Below are 18,595 nucleotides of genomic sequence, written 5' to 3'. Positions count from 1 at the left end.
GTCATGCGGATGTACCGTTACGAAAGGATCTCTTTGTAAGCCAAACGTGATATTTGTACATGCCTCTCTCTCTCTCTCTCTCTCTCTCTCTCTTTCTCTTGTACAAATAAACTGACAGTAAAATAGCTTGAAATTCTTACACCGTATAACATTAAAGTGTATTACTTAAATTAATTTCTTATTTTATTGTTTAATCAAAATGATGTTTAGTTAATTTATGATTCATTTGTATTTGAATCTTCGCTATAAATATAAATAAAATTAGTATAAAGTAATTAAATATATATATAATTAATAAAATATAATTACACTAATACGAATAAATTGTACATAATATGAATTATTTTATAAGTAATAAATAACATTATGTTATACGGAAGATTAGAAAAAGAAAAAAGCAGATTTAAAAGTGATAAAGATATGAATAAATTTTGATTCGAAAGCAATGAAATTCTTTTTTTTTTTAACCGGCTCATCCATGAAATACACGAGTGCTCGTACGAATTTTTTTTTTTGCTTTGTGACCTCGAGACGTTGAAAGAAAAAAAAAAATTATCACAGAACATCCACGATTATTTTTAGTCTCGAGTGTTATCTTCGCGATAAAAGAAGAAGAAAAAAGAAGAGGAGGGAACAAAAAATGGTGATTTCTAGCTGGTAGAAAAATTTGAACGTAATCGTACGAAGAGAATTTTAGTTTCTATTAATAGACGAAGAAACCGGTTATTTTTGCGAGAGAATTAGAATTAATCGTCGTATATAAATAAAATTCTATCGACGAGTTGTCTAACAATATTCGTTAAAAGTTTTTTCTTTATTTAGATTCAGCAAAATTTGAATAAATTCCCTAGTAGCGCAAAATATTGAAAAATATTGAATACATGTGTATTTTCAGTATTTTTCAATATTTTCTGCTATTAGGATTATTTTTTTTGAATTTATTTCTATCTTTGTTTATTTGTTATATTACATTTTGTATCTTTTCGTTTCTCTCTCTCTCTCTCTCTCTCTCTCACGTTTTCTCTTTTCTACATAATTTGTTGCTGAATATATTTGCATTGGCAAGCTTCGTTGGGTTTCCAAACGTGTTATGATTAGATTAAAACAAACTTACAGAAAGTCAATATGTATATGCTCATATGTGAAAAGTTTAATTAACCTTCAAACGAGTTATTCGAATATAATATTCGACGGTGTCGTTCGTTCACGGAAAAATCATCGATTCTTGGAATGGATAATTTATTACTTTTTTTTTTTTTTTTTGTTAATTTTTTTCTTATTGTTATTCTTTGTCTGACGGGAGTCATCAGAGAGAGAGAGACGGAGAAAAATTAGCTTTCATCTCGTTCGATCGGAGGTCATCTCTCAATAAACATTCTTATGCGCGCGTTTCTCAATGTAAACCGTAAATTCAATCTTATGAATGTTAGAAGAAACTCGAGAATAAACGAAGAAATAGCACTCGGTTTTGTTAACAAGCTTTAATTATTTCAAACCTCAAACGTTAATTTCTCAAACGTTCTCGAAATACATTTCTTTCTTGTCCTTCTTAAGAGTTACACTTATGCGATTAATTTTATTTCGTCAAATCCGTTTATGCGACAACACGACGAGAATTATCAATTGTTTAAAAGAACGAATAAGAGGATTTTCTAATTTTTTTTTTTTTTTATAAAATAAATTATTATTTTTCGTTCTGGTCTAAACGATATCTTACATTTGTTTAACTTTTATTATTTTTTATTTGTCATTCTATTAAACCTGTTATTTATCATATATTTTCCATCTTTTTATTTCATCTTGTATTATAAATTTGTTTTTTTCTTTTTTTTCTTTTAATTTTCAAATAGATTTAACAACGTCGAACAAATAGCAAAAATGTTTCAAGATAATTGACATGTCTTGACAGTTTCTTTTACACGTATTCTAAGAACCAACTTATCATAAATATTTTCTTTTTACTTAATTTTTTCTTTCTCGTTCAGAAAAAATAAGGAAAAAAAAAACATAAATGAAAAGAAACATTCGCTATGGATAGACGCAATGGATAAATGGTTAGACGAGGTCGAGAAAAATTTCCGCAAGCATTACTTTTGTATGATGGTCAAATAAATCATAATACATAACTTTAAGTTAATAAATTATTCTTTTATAAATAAAAAAAAAAAAAAAGAAAAATAAATGTGCATACATAAAATTAGGCTCGTTTAGACTATTTATTAGAGAGTATGTTGAATACGAAGAAGCAACGAATATCATCTTGGTCTGTTTGGCATCGTTCATCGTAGAATTCAAAGAGCTTGGAAAGAATCACTCGAGTCAGCTGGCAATATAATGCGATGGCCTTCGCGACTATCGAACGTTAACCCGAGTGAACGAACGAATGTAAGAGAGGAGAGAATCATAGTTGGAGTAATTCCTCAAGAGCATGGAAAGTGAAAACGCGTCATCATTACAAACGCAGCAATTTACGTAGCTCACCTATCGTTCAGAATAAATATTTATTTGTACGTTCGATTCTTCTTTTAATTCGATTCGATATAAAAAAAAAAAAAATAAAAAGGGTGAAAGAGGGAGAGAAAGCCATCCAGACAAAGTTGAGAAAAATACCTAATTAAAATTGTCGAGAGAGTTATCTACTATTAAACACATATATAATAAATATATATATATATGTACTTATGCATGTGAGAAATTGTAACGGATATTGCCAGTCATGAATTATTTATTTTCTATGTTTTTATCTCGTGTCATGTCTCTTTATTAGAATCTTTAATCAATTCGATTACACGAGTATCTGTATAGTTAGAGCTTTCTAATGAATTTCCTAATTGCGATTGCAAATGGGACATCGTTGAAAATATTTATTCTTTTTATTAGAATTACTGGATTATCTAAAAAAAAAAAAAAAGTAGTCGATTAATTAATTGATTAAAAGCTACATTAAAAATTAGAAATTCATTAGATTTATCGAGAACGGCATTAAAATAGTGATTTTTTTGTTCTCTTTTTTTTTCTCTTCTCTCTCCTGTTATTAAATGTGATTTCATGAAATGTGTTTCACGAATGTGAATTACGTTTATAAAAATAGAATTTTATCTTTATCAAACAATGTCTCGTAGCTCGTTATGCAAGACTCTACATCACTTAGCATTCTTTCCTTCCGTTTGCTCGCAAACTTAACAACTCGATAATATTTACTAAAAACTGTGCGACCTCTAGCGTTTAAATTTGCTCGAATTTGTGAAAAAAAAAAAAATACAGATCGTTATATTATCATTTTTACTTACGTACTTTTTAAAGTATTTTGTAATGAAGTTGACTTTTTATATGACGCTTACAAAAAAATATTATAAAATATATACTTTGTAGTATAAAATTGTTACTAATATAACTAATTATATTATACTAATGATAAATATAATATATACTCCAGATAAATCAATAATTAATTTTCTGATGTGAAAGATAAAATATAACGTAAAAAATATGAACTTATAATTTGTTTATTAAAGTGCTAATTAATAAAGTAATTAACATTTATTAAAATAAATTATATATATATATATGTCTCTTTACCAACTTTTTGGATATTTATTTGTATTTAATTTTAACAATCTTCTTTAAATAATAAAGTCAGTTTTAACATATGAAAGATATCGTGAAAATATTTTTTATAACACACACAGTGGATTAAACAGTTGTAAAGTAATATATAAAACAAAAGTTCTATAATGAATAGTAATTCAGCATATTATCATATTTTGTTCTATTGTAAATATTGAAATTTTTAAGCAAACAGAATGTATATGTCAACGATCAATGAAAATTACGTTCGTAATGAAAAATTGAAAACATTCGTAAAAAGAATGAAAACGTAATATCACAATTAGTTTTGATTTAATGAATATTCTTCCGAAATCGTTTTTTCTTACGTTCCTCGTATTTAAATTGCCTTTTATTCTACTTTGAAAAGCTTAAAACGCGAAAGAGAGAGAGAGAGAGAAAGAGAAAAGATTCAAGTAATGTGCCTTACATCAAATAACAACGCGTTGAACGTAAATAAGCATTAAATAACGAGAGTGCTCTCACGTGCAGCAACCATCGACGATGACGTAGTTTGGAGAGCCACGCGAGATCACGAGCACGATGTTCCTTTCATCTGAGAACTCGATTAACGATCCAAGGATGTGTTTAATAAAACAACGTGACACTACTTATCGTTCACTTTTCCCTTTTTTTCTTTTCATTTCTTTCATCGAAACTTTCCATTGATTATTATCTCGTATTATCAAGGAATAATAATGTTCGACGATATATTATTGAACCCTTTTGTTATGGGACGTTTATGACAAAACGTGATCGTTGTGGATCAGCCAACGTGTTATTTATCAGTCGACAATCTGATACGAAATGCTATGACATACAACATTTTAAGAAACATTTTTATTACATTTTACAATTTAATTTATTTTAGTAACTAAAGTGTATTTTTTTTTTTTTTATATAAAAAAATTTTATAGAAAGTGTGAAATAAAAGTATAACGTAGTATGAACGTATATATACGCTCTTTGTGTATGAGTTTTCATTTTCCAAATACGTATATATATATATATATATATATATACATTTTTCGAAACGAAAAAGTTATGAAGTAATTATTATTAGTTTTTAAAATTAATAAACAAGAAAAGAGAAGACAAACATATTGAAAATTATATTCATTCAAACGTTTTAAACATGTTCCCGCCAGTATGTGTCATCGATGGTGCATGCATGGTTGTCCTATTCAGCAACTTGTACCACTAGTAGTGTAAGCATGACTGTCCCATTGGACGGCTTGTACCATTCGTGATATAAGCGTATTAATTCAATTCATTTAATTCAAATCAGCATCGTCCGGTTGAGAAAAATACAAGTAATAGAGCCGCCTGACGCAGTGACATACAAAATATGATTCCTGATCATATAACATGTTGAACTCGTTGAAGAAATTCTGTCTTTTTTTTTTTTTTTGTCAGTAAAATTATTTTAATTTCATTTGAGTAAATCGTATAAATCTTTATTTGTATCAATAAAGAAACACATTATGAATAAATAATCGAAAGATAAATCGAACGTTAGACGAAAGTTTAGATAACGGACATTGTATCTAGTTACTAAAATAACTCAGAAGTTATGTCGTCAAGGTATATACGCGTATGCTTATTAAATCAACCTGTACTTTGCGTTATCCATTTTCTTGTTTGCGAAACGAAATACCGAAGCGATTTAAAGTACTGGCCGGAGGCTGAAAAAGAAAGAGATAATCCCACGTAAATTTGTGCGGGGATAAAAGGGAAAGAGAAAATTAGAGAAAGACAGTATTATGAAGCTTCTCAGAGAAGAAAGAGAACTGTAAAATATGTGTACATTCTCAACTACCATTACCTTCCTACCCTGGAAATCCAGTTATTCCTATAACTATAAGGATGTGTAAAAGAAATAAAAACCATATATAAACTATCGATCAAAATTATTTTATCGCTTAGAAAAATATTGAACATTTTCAGAATAAATAATAGAAACAAATAGCCAGTTCGTTTATCTTCATGACAAAAATTATACAAATAAATTTGTCTTATTAATAATCTCGCAATAAAATGAAGCAAAATTTATAGAATACCTAGGAAAAGTAATTCAATTTTATCTTCATAAAAATTGATTATGGCATTCATTTAAGCCAACTTTCTATCATTTTTTAAGGTAGTTAAATAATTTGTATCGATAATCAAATTGTGGATTGCCTGGAAATTTAGTGCCGATTTTATGAAATTCAAAAACAACATTATTATTATATTTATTTATAGATGTACTGATGATTTTGACAATGAACTAAGTGAACAAATTGAAAAAATATATTTTATGATATAAATTATTGTAAAAAAAAAAACAATTAATTATAAAATCAATTTTTTTTTTTGAATGTTTAACTTATTATTAATTCACTGTCATAATTACCGACACATTTATTCGACATATATTTTAATTTGGGTATATTTGAATGAAATATTATTGACTCTAGAAAACAATAAGATAAAAATAGAAAATTGCAAGATGTATAAATCGATATAAACTCCTCGGACAACCAATTATATTGGATATAAAGAATAAGAGAAAGATAATACGATGAGAGCGAAACTTATGCGAATCCTCGATCATTTGCTTTCTTCTTCTCTTGTTCATCTCTTTGTCCGTTCTTTGCGGAGAAGAACGACGATGAAAATAACCCCATCAGTATAGAATATTACAGCATTTCGTGCCGATCGTGAGTAAGAGAGAAAGAAACGAGCCGTGTTAGAGTTAGAGTTAGAATCAAAGAAAGAGATAGAGAGAAAGAGAGAGAGGAGAGAAGCGGAAATGAAAAAAAAATAAATATTCTGAATAAGAGGAAAGTAAAAATTTATTAATAGATATACGAGTAGATAAATATTTTGATCTTAATAATGATATCGAAATTAAAGATATTTAATTGTTCAAAAGAAAGAAAGAGAAAAAAAGGAAGATAATGTAAATCTTCAACGAAAAATAAAGTATGATAAATAATTTTAACACATTGACACCTGGCCCCGCAAAAACGCGGGTTTCTGAGACTGTCGCTTGAGCGCCGGCTCCGCGAAAACGCGGGTTTCCGAGTTTGTCGCTTGAGTAGCTGCCCCACGATGGCGCTCAGGCTTTAAATGTCTCTTAGGTCGCTGGCTAGCAATGTATTAAAATAAAAAATAAAAAAAGGACATTTTTTTCAGTATATTTATATATAATGAGAAAAACAAACATTAACACTTTGAGCGCCACGCTAATTTTCAAGGAAGTTCCATTTAAGTCACGCTCATTTTTAAGGAATTCCTTGCAGACCACGCTCGCCGCGATTGTTTCTTATCGCAGTTGAGGATTGTTTGCATTAAGAATGAGATGTATATAGGCATTCCAATTCTCTTTTGTTTGTTTTATCGTTTGGTTTGCTAGATAAGATTTTATCAAAATGGATTTTTGTCTGATTTTCCTTTTACAACAAAAAAGTTCATTTGTTTTTGGACTCGTGCAGACAAAAATTATCTTGGGACTGACGCGGCCTAACGGAAAGTCTTAAATCCGCCACCGATAGCAGACGCGGCCTAAACGGAAAGTCTAAAATGAAGTTTAATATAAAAGATTATTTTTGATATTAACATTTAACGTGCTTTATTCGTTTATTATTAAATTAACAAAATGAATTTGAACAATATATTTTTACGAAGGTACTAACCGTCCTTTGTATAAAGAAATAGTTAAGAAAGAGGATAAGTATAATGTTTCATAAAGATAAACCTTGGTGGTTTGGTTGACAGAAACGATAATTCAAGTACGTACGCGATAGTTGACGTACTCCTGCTAATGAGAAAATCAAGTTTCACTACGAGTACACGCAATTACGTAAAACCAACTACTGTGGCCGATTCGAGAACATTTTATTAGCGAGTTCGAGAAATTTACGGCCATCACTTCCGTACATGCTCTAATTAACTTTTTGTCTGTTAAAAACAATAGTTTCTTTATGGCTCTATTTGTCACTCGACATTATCCAATTTAAATTATGTAACATCTATTAACAAATACAAATTTATTTAATACAAATCGATCTTTTTAATCGTAAAATAAATAATTTATTATCTTTAATAATTATTTTAGTTAATTTATTTATTCGACGTTATTAATCATTCTTTATATTTAATATATTTTATATGTTTAACTCTTTTCGGACGTATTCAATTTGGACATGAGTGTCATAGTGGTTGGAATTAATTTATATATATATATATATAAAATGAAAACTGTTTTTTGTATGGTGGCTGAGAGTAGACACGCGTCCAAAAAGAGTTAATATTTAATCGAAAATAAATAATCGAAAAATATATGTATTAGCTATAAAAACCAATGAGATAACGATTATTACGGTCGTGAAAATCAAACGAAGAGGTATGAGTTGTAATAATCGATAGAAGAGTGTATATGCATTCGCTCGACAAGATTAACAATCGGAAGTACCAAGTCGATATGCTCGCCACAACTTATCCAAGCCACATCTGGTTCTAATGTCTTCTTCTTTTTCATCTTCATCTTCTTCTTCGTCATCCGTCGTGTCATACGAGTGTACGCGCGCGCGCGCACACACGTGTACGAATGACACACGTAAATGTACTCCTTGAGTCTCTTTCACGGACAAGATAGTGTTCACTATCTCACGTATAAAAAGGAGTAGGAAGTATGTTGTACGTTGCCAGCTTGTCTGCCAAGAAAGTTCGTGCCGAAGAGTTCCGAAGTTTACCGAGATTTTCCGATTTCATTGGAGGAGAACACACGTGTGGTACTCCTCGTATGAGTATAATCATTTTTTTTCAATGTTTATTTGTATGTGTACGTGTAGAAAATGATCTTTCTTTCTCTCTCACGCAAGAAACGTATGTACGAGGCCAGTTCCATAAAGTCGTTGTAAACGTCAATTACGCAATGACGTAATATAATAATGAACATTGTCCCTGATGATGGAGATTCCAACGTATACCACCACCTAGTGATTTCTTATTAACGCCCATTTGTAAGACCATAAAAATGTTCTTTGGTTATGGTCGATTTTTAGATATAAAAATGTAATAATCGTACAAAGCTAAATCTTTTAATATTATATTTGTATTACAAATGTATATCTTATACATTCGATATTGACAATTATAATTTAGCAACTGAAAAGAAAAATGGTAAAAGTAACGGTTTGAATCTTTTTTTTTAATTTAAGAAAAGTATCGAGATAATTTAAGATAAACATTAAACAATGTCGGATTTGCAGTTATGAATTTATCTTAAATTTAAGGTTTAAATTCTAATTACAAAATTTTGTTCAAATATTATTTATACCCCTTTTCTTTTCAATCATTTAAAATCAATACTTTTTTTTGAGATAATATATACATATGCACACGTTTAAAATAGAAGAAACGGCGAAGGTTAAACGATTTAATTTTTCAAACAAAATAAGAACATGTCGTTCATGACGATAACTTTCTGCATCGCTATGTAACTTTAAAATCGCACAATCACGTATTTTATTTAATTTTTTTTTTTTCATATGACAAAATTATTAGTTCGTGTCCGAAGGTTAATACTTTAATGTTAACATAAGTTATATATGAAAAAGCATAAGTATTATTTTTTAGTATTATATAATTCTATTTTTAAACTCGAACGTATTTAAATAAAAAAACCGCTTATACTCGTATTATAAATGTAATTATATGTAAAACTGGTTAATTCTAGAATTAACAATGTAAATTTCATGGAACGTTTTGTTCAACATTTTTTTACATTTTTGTCTATACGATTTAATTACATATTCACACAATGATTGCGTATAATTTCTATTAGTTGAATTGAAAAGAAATATAGAAAGAGGGGGGGAGGAGGTGGGAAGAGGGAAGTTAAGGAGAAAAGAAAAAAAAGTAGGAAATAAAGTAAAAGAAAAAAATAGAAGGAAAAGAAGAAAGAAAAGTTGTCGATCAGCTTGGTTGTAAGAAACTGGGAGTAAACTAAACCTACCGGTCCTACAGCTGCTTGCCTTCGTTCTCATAGCTACTACTATTACTATTACTACCACCACTACTACTATTACTATTACTACCACTACTACTGCTATCACTACTGCTACTACTACTACTACTACACTATTACATTATAGTATATGTTAGTTATACACCTGCAAGAAAATTATTCGTGTCTTTGTGAAGATCACCACACAGTTCTTTTTATTTTTCTCTCTTTGTTTTATCCGATACATCGTGCTTAGGGATAGTAAAATCATCCACGCCCTTTCTCTTTCAAATCTCTTCTTTGTACCAACGTGGGTGTTCTCTTGCATCTTTCACATACACACGTACAAATAATATACACGCGAATGTAACATTCATATAAGTGTAAAAAAATATCTTTTGCCCGAAGCGTACCAACTAATCGTTTCCTTTCGTGTATTTTCTTCTTTCCCTTTCTTTCTTTAAGTGTGCGTGAATTATACTTAAGCAGTATACGTGTGTAAAACGTAGTTTGGCTCGTTCATTCAGAAATCGCGTGTGAAAAACGCGCGAAAAAAATGAACACGTGAGAACGAAGAGAAAGGATCGAACAGAGTTTCTGCCGGCGGCTACTATACTTTGCGGCCCTTGCTCGTGCGAGTTATTATCGTTAGTGGTAGCGGAGAGAAGTTCTTGAAAAAAAAACAAAAAACAAGAAAAATGTAAATTTGACTTTTTTCTTAACTTTTTTTCTCCCTTTAATGCGTCACATCTGTTAAATCTTAGAAAAAGTGTATTAACTTTTTGTCTTCTTTTTTTTTTTTTTAACTTATCATCATGTGTCTAAGTGTAAAATATTTTTTAAGGAAAATAACATATATATGTATATATATCAAATGTATTTATCTATTTTGCAAAATTCATATGCAACGTAGATTTTGTTGAACGTTTTCCTTGTAAAGTTTTATTTGAAATTTGTTACATTTTTTATTTTTTTTAACAATTTCATTATATATCGACGTAATGTTTAATTTTCATTTAAAAAAAAAAAAAAACTAATTTATTTATATCGTTTTATTTTATTTTATTTATTTGTTTAATTTTTGTTTTGTTTTGTTTTTGTTTTTTTTAATTTGAACGGATACAGGAACACTTTTAATCAGTAAAAAGACAATAAAAGAAGAAAAACGGAAGCATTCCAGGGAAACTCGTGTGCCTTATTTACACGAGTAAGACCCGATAAGTCTTCCATTACGATAACGAGCGTAGAGAGACAACAGCTTATTACCTTTGACGGCTGAAACGAGATACTCGCGAGATAAATCTGATCCTTATGCTCTTTTTATTCTTACCCCTTTTCCTTCCTTCCGTTTATAATCGAACTCGTAACTCGCATTTTTATCGCTCTACCGAGCCGGTTGCGTAATTAAAGGGTGATGGTTCTTTCGAAGAAGAGAGTACGGATGGGGGAGGACAGATGAAATTAAACAAGAACGAAAAGTTGTTTCTTAAATATATTACTTGTATTTTTCTCTTTTTATTATCTTCTTTCTTTCTTTCTTTCATTCTTTCTTTCTTTTTTAACATTTTCACTACAATATTGACTCGTAACAATTTACATGATTCATTTCGGATATTTGTACAAACATTTATAAAATATATAATCCTGTAATCTTTCATGTTTTACTTAAAATCATTAAAAAAAAAAAAAAGAATTATTAAAATAACCACTAAGTTAATAAAACAATGATATAAACATTTAATATTTTTTACGAAATTAAAATTAAAATTTATTAATATACATTGGAATTGTTTAGAATTACAATTATTTTAATCAGTAATAAAATGATTTGATCGGAATGATATTAATTTAAATTAAAGTTGACTGTTTCTTAATTTATTTTATAACAAAGAAAGAAAAAGTGAAAACAAATCGATTAAAATCGTTGGCGTGCCAACGACGGCTGACATAATCCGAGACTGTTGTGGTCCGAGCTCGAACGTGATTAGAAATCCGTGAGTGTCACTTTAATTGACGTAATTACGTTTTACGGTAGTGACTGGACATGATCGAGCTTTGACAGGCTTGACACGTGCCAACAGGTGTATGTTTTCTTGTAAAAATGAGAAACACCTCGCGAAACGAATATTGAAGTTATAAATAATAAACTTACGTATGTTTTTATTTTATAGAAATTTTTTCAATGTTCGTCAACTTTTAAAAAGAGGGATACTTTTAAGTATAAGTATAACGAACAGAAAAATAAGATATTTTATCGTTAAAACGTAAAGATTATTTTTTTAAATAACAATCCAATCTAGATCAATTATTAATTAATTTCGTTATCCGATTAATCTTGTTTAAAATATTTATTTCATAATATTTAATGTAACGTGTGGCCCCTAATCCTAGGAAGGGAAATATTTGATAAATGTTCCGCAATGTGTTTCTTTAGAAGTTTTTCTGACACGTGTCGATTTTTCTTTCTATCGAGAATTTTCTTATGGCGTATATCACTCTAATGAATCATTCTTCAAAGCCCGTTATTTAAAGCAATCACTCGTTTGATGCTAATAGCGTTGCATTTTCTCTTACGCGAAAGGCCACCCGCCCTACGTCCTTCACCATCTATCGTCCTTCGTTCTAACCTTGTACCCTTGCCAGCTTAACACCCTGCGCTCAATTATTTCATTGAGGATATTATTCTGAATATTTACGTGTTTTTCTCGCGTAAATAACTAACTAATTATAAGATAATTAACTATTTTATCTGTAGGTAATCTTTCAATGTTTTTAAGACTATCAATGTCAAGGCTTGTGAATATCGGTCATTTAACTTTCCGTTCTCGTTTTTCCAAGATATTATCAGCTGTTTTTCTCTTTTTCAACTTGTTAAAAATAAAATTACTTACAATATCTTCCAACACGCACATGTTTATTTTCATATAACATACATAAGTATCGATATCAATTTATGCTCCATTATCAAGCAAATATTCAATATCTAAAGACACACCCACGTGTTTCACACTCTAATGCACGCACCAATGATTTCTATTCGTATTTAACATGTAACGTTGTCGATCTTGATTTCAGGTGGCCGTTAGCAGCAGTTCAGGGTGAAACTGTGAAGAGTACGGATTGGCAGCAGTATGAATACAAAATAGCACTGAGACATCGACTATCTTACTGCTGAGGCCATTTTGCCATGTTGTTTAGGTAAAGATTAAATCCAGAATCGATCGATTATTTAAAAAGCTCATTTAAATTTATTACATTCATGCATATACACGTGTATATGCACGAATATGTACATTATATGTATGTATATGTTGTATGTATTAGAAATTAATTAATGTCATTTTTATTGACTTAACGAATGATAGGATGAACCATCGGAAATAATTCAAAAAAAAAAAAAAACAGAATGACATATTTTCAATAAAAAGTATCTTAATGTGATGATTTATGAATACTTTTTCCAATTAATACTCCAATTATTTCTTTCTGTCAACAAAATTACGAGATATATTAGAATGATCTGTTTCGGATGGTTCATTCTGTAGAAATATTCTCCATTTAAATTATAAATTTATAAAATTCAGAATAATAGATATTTGAAATAATTATATTTGATTTAATTTAAAACGAAATATACTTGCATGTAAATGTTCAATTTTGATTGTTATAAACAAATATATTATATCTAGGTAGAAATGTATTCGTGAAATATCTATTGTCTAGAATTATACAAATTTATAATTTATAGATATAGGGTACCCTATTTGAAATGTAATTATTTTCTTTCTTATTCAACAAAATATTTCATATCAAATGCGTATCGTTCGTGAAAAAGACAAGCAGCTTGTCGTTCTCAAGCAAACGATATTATAAATACATCTTATCGATGAACATTGCCGTGCTATTTTAACGAGTTATCTCGAACTACGTCCGCCATGAAGCAGCAAACACGTCCGATTTCCTCTCTTTCTTTCTCTTTTTCATTTTTTTATCACTCCCTCTCTCTCTCTCTCTCTCTCTCTCTCTCTCTCTCTTTCTCTATTTTTCCCGCTCTCTTTCTAACTTATAAAAGAGCACAAACGTGACGTGGATACGATGAATATGCGAGGAACGAGAGAAGAGTGTAATACTCAGATATTACGATCCTCTACGCCGCGGCCGCATAGAACTAACATGATGAAAAACCGCGAACGATGTGCGCACGCGCGTGCGTAAACAGACTATGTATTCTCGCGCAAATGAATCTAGAGATCCACTTCAGAAAGAGAATCACAACACAACAACACAATAACATGCATCTTACTGAATATTGTAAATCTCCAAGTAAATTTTTTTGTTTTCAAATATTATGCAATTTTTTTTTACTGATCCATATAACTGTCGTAACAAGTTGTTTAAACAAGAGTTCGTAATAATTTGTCATTTTATTGAATTATATTTCGAGTAACGTTAACGATAAAATATGATGATAATTAATAGAATTTAAAAATAACTTTACGATAATACGCTTCTCGTATATATTATATATATATATAGGTATATATATAAGATAATATATACATTATCTTTAAATTATTTTTTATGTCTATATATTTAATTAATTTATTATAGATATTAAATATAATTACAATTACTGCAAAAAATAATAATTCTCATTTATAAAATGAAAGTTGACTTAAATTGATTTATAAATATTATACTTAAGTTATTTGGTTATTATTAATTAATATTATTTGTGATTATATATATATATATATACCACAGAAGAAATACGAGATTGTCTATTATTATTATACTACATGCTTGAAATAATATTTTAATATTGTTGTCATTTTATTATCCTTTTCACGGATTCGAGTCATCTTTTTATGAACATCTTTTCACATCTATCCAATACTACCAAAGAGGTCGAGTCTTTTTACCTTCTCTCTGGTTACAACAGCACATAGTATTTGTTTTTCCGAACGGATCACATCCATCCATTTTATTAAACCGTGCCCACATTGCTTGACTTTAGTTATCTGACGGGAAATAGTAATCCAACGCGACTAACATAAGCAGTTGACTGAAATTATAGTACTAATAACTTCTTGATTGAGTATAATAAGAAAATAAATAATTATATATATTTTGCGTAGAAAGTAAAAAAAGTGTGTTTTAAAATGATCTATTTGTATTATTTGTTATTGAAATTTTTCTTAGCTTTCTTTAAGTCACAATATGTTTATATATACATATACATGCTTACATTTAGATACAGATAGAAGGATAACATTATAAGAATAAATTGTTTAACTGCTCGAAACGTTACATTGTATGAGTCGACTCCCACGAGTAGCAATTCAGGTATCAGTACGGTCACTTGACGTTTCTTAAATTAGAGACCCCTAAGCGCCCACGCTGTGAACTCTGATGGATGGCTCATTCGAGAACAGAATGACAATGACTCGTGAAAAAAAGGAAGTTCCGGGGTGACGGGGAAATGACGTTCTTTATTCTCAATAACAATAAACTTATTCGTTCGTTCGTTTTGTCCTATAGAATATTAACAGGTTAGAATTACGTTATTTACCGTGAAATATAATAAATGATCTTATATCTCGTATCTGTATGATCATAATTACGAAGGATATTAATTATAAATAATCATAAGATATAAATATAATATTAAAAAGAATTCAATTGAAATCAACTTTGAAAAAAAAAGAAAAAAGAAATAAATGATCATAAACGATAAAGAAATTGAGAGTAAATGAAAATAAATCGTTTAAATTAAAAATATAGGTTTAGAAATTTGTATCAGTTTCCTCTTATCATTTTCTCTTACTTGTTTCTCATTTCTCGGATTCGTATAACTAATCGATTCGTCTTAAAAAAAAAAAAATCGTTTGAATAATGAATAGCGTCATATCAAGACCTGATGCAAAAGTTATTAGATTTACGACAGCGAAGAATCTTTCAACGCAAAACGTAAATGACGGAATACTAAGTCAACTAACAATAAGTTATTCTTTGTAATTATAGACGAATTCATTAAAAATTCAACTATAGCGTTAAAAATTTGCCTAGACAAGTATTTCCTCGCTGCATATATTAGCCTCGCGTCGTCGCATAATTTCGATTCTCTTGCACATCCGATTAGGTAAATTTTATAAAAACATCGACTTTGAGCTCGTAAAAAGATTTTACAAATAATTTTCATTTCATACTTATAATAAAATGTAAACGTAAACGTATAAGTAGCCATAGTTATTATCGAAACGAATTAAATTTACAAAAAAAAAAAAATATATCAGCTATGCGTATAAAACGAATTAATCAATTTTTCAATTCTTTAATATATATACGTATTTATTTTTTATTTATAAAAAATATATTATATTAGTTATTTATATAGATACTGTATAAAATTAATTGATCATAATTTAATAAGAAATTAAATTACATAACGTTAATACGTTTCAAATCTTACAATTTTGCAATATATTACACATATTTAAGGATTAAGGAAATGAAAAGAACAATAAAAAAAAAGTCATGAAATTATGTCAGATAGAGCAAAACTCACATTCATATTCTTCGAACATAATCACACAATTATTCTCTGAAGCGATTTAGAAGAAAGCAAGGCATCTTCAGTATCATTAAAATATTCTCGGAAACGTTAGAGACAAATAGGGGGGCGGGGGAAAAGTATATACTTATAAAACGTGTATACAATAGATACAATTCATTATCATAAGTGTTGAGTTAGATCCCGAATAGTAGTTGTTAATCGTAGTTATAATAAAACGTCCCAGTTTGAATTCGATATATCAGTTATCTTCATTTGTTGTCGATTAAAGCTGAACGAACTAACGAATGATCTTAATGAGCAGCATTCTCTTTCGCGCATGTAATCGTCTCGACTGATTTAACGAGCACCATCTTTTTATACTTACAATCGTGGCTAATAAGTGTCATTGTTACTAAATTAGTGCTCGCGTCGTTCGGTTAAGAAGAAGAAAAAGAAAAAGATGAGATGAAATAAGAGATGAAGAAGGGGGGAAAGAAGTAGTATTATACATAGTGGCGCACAGACCAGTCTGTGATTCTAACAATTGAAATTCGCCACCATTCGTTGCTCTTAATTGTGCTTATGTATAGAGACCGCTCACATTACTGGCCTAGAAGTACCGAAATAGACGTTTACATCACGTGCATTAGAAAAACGTCATTGCAGTGGCTCTCAATCGTGTCATATCTTTCATCGGAACGTCTTATCTTTATAGATAAATAATAAAAATTGAATATTACATTTTCAGATTATGATAATAGACCAAAAAAAAAATGAACAAATAGATAATATATTTATTTATTTAATTTCTTTTCTTATTAATAGTTAATCGATGATAAAGATCTGTTTCTGTTCACCAGAACGATCGGACATCTAAGCAACCCCTTTTCATTCCCTTTTCTTCTTTACCCCATTTCAGCTCAACGTTATTTTCACCGCATTATATATTGTTATTTTTCCTTTTCTTTCTTTCTTTCTTTCTTTCCTTCTTTCTTTCTTTTTTCTCATTGGTTTTCAACTACTGTTGCTCCTGAAGGTGCATAGTGTATCGCGTTACATTCATCTATGTAACTTTATAATGCGGTCGACTATTTCCCAGTCCCAATCGTAAACCGCAACGTCGTGTGTCGGTAGTCGCGATCGACTCTAGCACATGCTCTCAAAGTGGTCAGAAACTTGGCGGATCATTTAAATATTCTCAGGCGTGCGAGTGAAAGAGAGAAAAACAGAGAGAGAGAGAGACAGAGAGAGATAACTTATGATTTACGCATGGTTACGTAACAAGTAACATGAATTATGGCCGAGTCAAGCAAGTGAAATTAGAAATTCTATGTGTCGGAATAAATGATCGTTATTTCTTTCTTCGTTGGTGTAAAAGTATTTCGTCAGCCGTGTCTTTTTCATGATGCTGGAGTTTCATTTTCCAAAGAAACGGTAGTCACGATGAATATCATTTTTTTGTTTCTCTACATCTTATTTAGTTGTTTATCACTATCTTCAACTATATTTGTTTCTTTTTTGTGTTTTCGACAAAAAATTTAATTTTATTAAACAATCTGGATTCATTGATCTAATTAAGTTAGTAATTAGTTCATCTTAGATTGAATAATGCTACAACAGTTTAAAACTCTTTGGACTTAAAAAATTCTTGTTTGTCTCTGCTATTGATTTTAGTACGTAAAAGAAAATTTGTAAGGAACGTAGAATTAAGATATAACTCCTCTCATGGAGGAAGTGTTGAAAGTTACGGGCCTAGAAATATGATATTCACATAGATACAGCGGTACATGGAAAACTACCTGCGGTCCCGGTTTATTAATACAGGACATATAATCGTAGTAGCAACCCTCGCAACAAAGTGAATCGCCTGAGCCCTAAACTTCAAACACTCTATTTCTGGAATATAATGAACCTTCTTAAGGATGGGTCATATAACCAAGGAAATAATATGTTTTGTGGTAATAGGAGAACAGTATGAAATCATTAATCGTGTAAAAATATTATAAAATTCCTAGAACTTGCAACATGCTAAGTAACAAAGTTCAACAAAAGTTTTCCTCTCCCGTTCAATCACGGTCATAATCTTTCCTCGAAGGACATATTATTTATACTTACGCAACGAATAAGAAACGTTCATGACAAATGAGGCACGTTCCTCCCTTCCGTAACATCCTTTTTGGGTAGAAACTTCATTTCCTTTTCCATAGGGTTCGTAAGCGATCATCCCACGTATATATAAAGGCATCATGTTTCTTGCTTCATCACTTAATATTTATTGTTAATGTTGCTTATTAGTGTTTATTCGTGTTTAGTGTTTGTTCGTTACGTATTCGTCACTTACTTTGCTACTTCAGAGTTTTATTCGCTTTACTCTTCTTCAATTCTAATCTCGAGTGTTACAATTCTATAGCAATTCCGGTTGTAAGGTAAGATATTCC

General features: G+C 29.7%; 1 protein-coding gene across 14 annotated transcripts in view; it reads left to right on the top strand.

Moving 5' to 3' along the window:
* LOC107064074 (receptor-type guanylate cyclase Gyc76C) overlaps positions 1 to 18,595 on the top strand; it is an 80,511-nt gene that overhangs the window by 7,545 nt on the left and 54,371 nt on the right. For all 14 annotated transcript variants that reach the window (XM_015316349.2, XM_089178294.1, XM_015316347.2 and 11 more), the window contains one exon: positions 12,677 to 12,799. The gene's annotated coding sequence lies outside the window, so the exon portion shown is untranslated. The remainder of the gene's footprint in view (positions 1 to 12,676; positions 12,800 to 18,595) is intronic.

Source organism: Polistes dominula, unplaced genomic scaffold, assembly GCF_049000335.1.
Source record: "Polistes dominula isolate Pdom_NZ unplaced genomic scaffold, Pdom_raw_medaka contig_77, whole genome shotgun sequence".
Taxonomy (NCBI): domain Eukaryota; kingdom Metazoa; phylum Arthropoda; class Insecta; order Hymenoptera; family Vespidae; genus Polistes; species Polistes dominula.
This window is presented reverse-complemented; position numbering and strand designations above follow the sequence as displayed.